Consider the following 6,144-nt stretch of genomic DNA (forward strand, 5'->3'; position numbering starts at 1 on the left):
TATGAAATGGGGGCACTGGGATGCCAAACTCCAGGTGGGAGCTGGGGATCCCTTGGAATTACAGCTTGTCTCCAAACTACAGTGATCAGTTCGCCTGGGGAAAATGGATGCTTTGAAGGGTGGACTCTGTGGCATTGTACCCTGTTGAGGTCCCTGTCCTCCCCAGGCTCTATCCCCAAATCTCCAAAGTTTCCCAATCTGGATCTGGCAGCCCTATGCCCCCCATCCCCTGCCAGTGGCCAGGAAGAACCAGGCCACCCTAAGACATACCCGACCTGCCAAATTCCCACAAGGCCTTACCTTAGGCATCCCACACAAAATAAGCCTGCAAGCCCAGTTCCATCCATGGAAGCCCCTCCTATTGGCCAAGCTAGTAAATGGAACCTCCATGTTTGGAGGCATTATACCTGTGTATAACAGGTGGTCAGCCCAAAGAGTGCAGTCCTGTTGCCCTGGCACCATACTGAGCTTCCTAGAAACATTTGCCTGTCATCCATTAGAAACTGAGTACTGGACTAGATAGCGACAAGAGATACACACAGACAAGAGTACAAGGGAGTAGTTGTTCTAAACCATTTCCCTGTCCAAAACTTACTAGTCCTGTCCCAATGGTTGCAGCAACACCATGGCATAGCATCCTCTGATTTGCACCCATGTTTACGGGGGGGGGGGGGGAACTAAGCCGGGCAGCCTCACAGAGCAATGCAGCAAATATTACCACATCAGACTTACAGAATTAACTGCGGCAAACTATGGAAATGGCCTGTAGCTCAGATGGCTTTTCAAGGATTAGACAAATGGAAGCTAGGACTATCAGTCACAAGCAGCTAAAGAGAACCTCCAGGTTCAGAATCAGCATACATATGAACATCAGATTCTAGGAACAAAGCTTTTCATGCCCTTTCTCATTAATTTCAAAATCCGTTGGCAGGAGGAGTTCATGCTTTCATTCTCCCCAACCCCCCAAAAGCAGTTTGTAGCAGATATAGTTAGGCAAAAATTATGTGAATGTTTTAGAAACCCTTGGGTGTTAGTGCTAAGTGATCCCCCAGTGATGCTAAATGCCATCTCTGTGGCTGTCCTGCCATCAAAGTGCAACTTTGGGCAATTCTGCATTGGCTTTTCCTCCACTGTTTCACAAAACCCACGTTGGAACAGAAATTCCCCTCTACACTACATGCCACTTTCACTTTCTTTGATCATCGAGCTTTATGGTACCTTCTGCATAGATTTACGGCCGTTCAGGGGGGACTTTGCAGTCAGTACAGTGTTGTCCCGAGGTATTTGAATGCGGTTTTGAGCTGTACCTTTTCCTCAGTGTTGAGAAAATGTGGAGCTAATGCTAGATGAAGAATGCTAGATGCATGGCAGAGACCTCTGAGACAAAGTTGTATACCATGTCCCCTACCTACTGAATTAGGGGACATCCTGGCTGGGGTGTATGTAGTGCTGGGGGCAGCTGTGATGGAGTGCAGAGAAGGGGGTGCTTGGTTGCAGCTGTAGTAGGCATCTTGTGCCACACCAGGGTTTGTGGGCAAGGAGGTGGGGGGGGCATTTTGCCTTTTCTATTGTACATGGCTTCTGTTGGCATAATTTTCTGCCAGTTATGGGGGGTGTTTCTGGCCTGGGTCACTTAAGGAGCCAACTGACTCCTGCCATACCCCTGGGTCTGCCCTTTTCCCTGCCACCACACAACCTTGGGTAGGCATTGCTCTGTGCCATTGGCACGGTGGCATCCAGCTTGGGCACTGCACCACCAGTATACTCTGATGGCACAACTCAGAGGTGTACTGGCATCAACTCCTTGTGCACTCCCCCTCCTCCCCAGGATTGCATTGTTAGTCTCACTGCCAGACAATACACAATGTGCTAAAGTGAATGGTTGAAAGGTTATTGTGATCAGAGAACAATAATTTAAATTCAACAATTGTAAAAGCAATCAAAAATGTATTTTTTGGATTCTGCAAAAAGAATCTGCTAAGCTTATTCTTTGCCCGTACTGAAATATCACCAAGTATTCATTCCTACACAATCTAGACTCTTAAAAAATTAGGATAAAATGCTGTTGGGGGGGGGGTATGCTGTTTGTCCTTCCATAATCCTCCCCTCCCTTTTTATTATGCAGATATTTGTTTTTAGTTCTTATTATGCCTCATCAAAAGCTGGTTAGTGTGCTGACTGGGACCCTGGTTTAAGCGGCCAGGCCAAAATGATCCAGAACTTTGTTGTTGTGATTGCCATCAAGTCACAGCTGAATGATGGTGACCCCCAGAGCGTTTTCAAGGCAAGACACATTCAGAGGTGGTTTGCTATTGTCTGCCTCCACATCACAGCCTTGGTATTCCCATCACAACCCTGGTATTCCTTGGTGGTCTCCCTTCCAAATACTAGCCAGGGCCCACCCTACTTAGCTACTGAGATTGGATGAGATCGAGCTAGCCCTGGGCTATCAAAGTCCAGGCATGATCCAGAGCTATGATTACACAATTCCTTTCTTACCTTGCCTCCAAATTATTGAGGTCAAGAAGCAGACAGCAAAAGAATCAGAACTTGGCAACCAGGCTTTGAGCTATAGGTACATATGAGAAATGGGAAATAATATAATGTATAGCAAAATAATTAACTTAGGTCCCTGCCACATGGGGGGAAAGGAACGGGCGAAAGTGCGGCTTTATAAAGCCGCACCAAAAGAAACACACGGTGGCGGGATCACATTGATCCCCTGAGCCGCGGCACATTCCCTCCCCGGCAGGATCAGATGCCGAGGGAAGCCATGGTGGGGAAAGGGAGACTGCCGAACTGCGCATGTCTGAGCATCCACAGTTCAGCCAGGAGCCAGGGATGCGCCGGCAGAAGGATGCGCCGGCGATCCCACGGCCAAGCTTTGATGCAAGGAGTTTGTAAGCTGCTCTGAGACTCCAAGTGAAGGGAGGGGTATAAATCTTCTTATTATTATTATTCCTCTTCCTGTACATGTAAGCTTGCCGATGGGAAAACAATGGCTCCCTGGGGTTGTTTCAAGTTCAGACAAAGCCCTCTCTCCTAGAGTTCTCCCAGAGCCAACAGGCCTGGAGAAAAATATCCTGTCCCTTTAAAAGAGGTGTAATTTGTGGAAATGGGCTGGTAAACTTTTCATGGCATGAAGATAAATAGCATAAGTAGAGTCCCACCTGACCCTGACCTGAATGGCCCAGGCTAGCCCTGTCTCATCAGACCTTGGAAACTAAGCAACATCTGCCTTGCCTAGTAGTTGGATGAGTGACCATCAAGGAAATCTAGGAGCACAACACAAAGGCAGGCAGTGGCAAACCACCTCTGGATGTCTCTTGCCTTGAAAACCCTACAGGGTCACCATAATTCAGCTGCAGCTTGATGGGATTTTCCAGCATCACCAAGTAACTTCCCATTAAGCCTTTAGTGTTTTTCCTCTCCCCATGCCCATGCACTATGGTCCTAATCCAGATCAGGTACATCTATGAATTGAATTCTGATCATAGAACTCCCAAACCTGGTCTGTCAACAAGATCTGGGGGGGGGGGGGCATGAGGACTGGGTTATGTGCAAACTGGCCTCATTCGTGGTACCTAGCCTCTCATGTAGTTTGCCACCTTCTAGCCATCTGCCTGGAAACCCCTACTAATATTCTCCCTCCTTCCCTCCTTACTCCAGCTTCTATAAGGTCTAGTGGTCTGTGGCTTGTCTTGCTTACCTAGCTTTTGAAAACACAGTGGTTTGAATCCCAAAAATTCAACCATCTTATTTCTTCCTACAGAGAGGGCAGATTGCAGAAAACTCTCATGGGATTCCATCAACAAGAAGCTAAAAATTAGAGAACAACAAAATAGGAATTCTAACTCATTTCCTTCCTGTCAGGAGCTTGTTCACTTTCCCACAGGTGTATTTATAGAAATACATGAACCAGTGAAATATAGGACATGGTGGATAACCCATCAATAAGATAAAAGGAAGTATTACTTCTGGGAGTTCTTTCATTTCTACAGAAGCCATATATTCCTGGATCACAATGGGAGTTCTTTAGGAATCCAATTTTAAACAGGAACACTACACATAACTTTATTGTTCCTCTACTCTTGCATAAAATGGATTGCAAATATGGGGGAGACAGATATTTGCAAAGGAGGCTGTTTACTCCCGGTAAAGGGGAAGGTTGGTTTTGTTTCGTTCTCATGGTGGGGATCACTCATCTTACAGAGCTGGAAACAAATGATAATTTACCAACACCATTCAATTTTCAGAGCTCAGCTTTTAGAAAATGGCTCTAGTCCTAAAGTAATTCAGCAGACAATATGCCTCCTCTACAAAACATGCTATAGGACAGCGTCTCTATAAAACAACGAACTTTGGCATTGGCTTCCAGAACATTCACATAATTTTTGCCTAACTATATCTGTCACAAACTGCTTTTGCTTTTCACCATCTGGGTCAGAACACAGTTGGTGAACAGCCTAGTTGAAAGCCATAAGAGATTGATTCACATTATTTTGATATTCATGCAAAAGAATGTCAGAGGACTCACAACAATGGAACTGAGACCACTGCTACTGTAGCAGTAGTTCCCTAACAGAGTATCTGAATAAGGCTATTTTTCATTGGATAGTATTAAACAATAGACCCAGGGTAAAGTTAAAACCTGATAATGCAGAGCAGTACAGCTATTAGTTCCCAAACCCAGGGGTCATTTAGTAGAAAAAGAGGTGCAGGAGCTCATTAGTATAACTCATTAGCATAACTTATTTTAGGGTTGCCAAATCGACTCACCCCTCGGAGCGGGGGAGCCTCGCCGGGGTCCGGGAGTTCTTGACAGACGCGTCACAGGAAGTGACGTGCTACGTGCTCATGTTGGGGGCGTGGCCCACATCGTCGGGGGGGAACCATATGGTTTTCCCCCCAATGATGTGGGCCACGCCCCCAACATGAGTGACGTGGCTGCATCACCTCTGGTGACGCAGCTTCAGGGGCAGAGTTCCCACCGGGGCCCGATTCCGCCGCGGCAGAAATCGGGCCTCCGAAGCGGGGGATTCCCCACCCCCTGCCCCCATTTGGCAACCCTAACATTTGCATATGCCACTGGACTGTTTTGGATTGCTAGCTATGGGGTGGGGGGAACATGCAGATCTGTCCTCACAGAGGATGGAGAGCTTGTACCTGAATAAAACTTGGTCTTAAAGGTGCCACTGGACTGTTTTGGGCCGGGGGGGCGGGGGGAGCTCTGCAACTTACCTGGCTGCTTCTTGCTCTGACTGAGGGCTGCTGTGAGCAGGGGGTGGGGCTTGTTGCATGTGCCCGCTCCCTGGACTCTTTACTGCCGGAGCTCCGCTCCTGTGCGCTCCTGCAGGAAATGACCCCTGCCCGAACTACACACAATAGCTATTTTTAAAGGCAAATTATAATGATCTTCCATGCCATGAAAAGCTTCAGTTGGTGATTTCAGCACATCAAACCAAGGCCAGCAACAGCATACCCCTGAAGTGAGCCAGCTGCCTGGGCTTCTGGCAGGGCTCACTGCTGTCAACCCTCCACCTGTATATCAACACTGAGGCCTACGTGCCAGCCCTTACCCCTCTAACTTGCGAGGGCTCTGTCACCCATACTGTCAGCTGCATATGCTGCCTAGCTCTGCTGAAGATGGGTGTGCAGAAGGTGAACGGTGGTGGCCCTCCTAGCGGTCACAGCAGTGGCACTCCCAGCCACAAATACCTCCCACTGACATCAAGGAAAGTTGTGCAGGCAGTGTGGGAAGCTGTGAGTGCTGATGGTGGGAGACTGCAATGGGTGGGAAAAGGACACAGGTGGGAGGGCTGTTGGTGGCTGGGCATAAGGGGTCCCTGGGCACTGTCTGCCCGGGGCTCACCAAATCCTGGAACCAGCCTTGCATCAGATTTTTGTTAAAGAGACAGGAGTAGGACAGACCAGATTTTTCACTGGCCATTTAGTAACCATTAGCAGAAATATAAGACAAGGAGCGGGACCCGCAATACTCGCAGGGGGGGTGAGGGAGCTCCACACTTATCGGGCAGAGGAGGAAGCAGGAGTAGGAGGTAAGTTCCCCCCGTCCCGCCAGTTCCCCCCTCTCCTCCACCCCCAGCTTGATCTCACCCCCCTTGGCTCTGAAGCGAGGCCCGG

The sequence above is a fragment of the Gekko japonicus genome, unplaced genomic scaffold, assembly GCF_001447785.1.
Source record: "Gekko japonicus isolate JY-2015 unplaced genomic scaffold, Gekko_japonicus_V1.1 scaffold1159, whole genome shotgun sequence".
In the NCBI taxonomy this organism is placed as follows: domain Eukaryota; kingdom Metazoa; phylum Chordata; class Lepidosauria; order Squamata; family Gekkonidae; genus Gekko; species Gekko japonicus.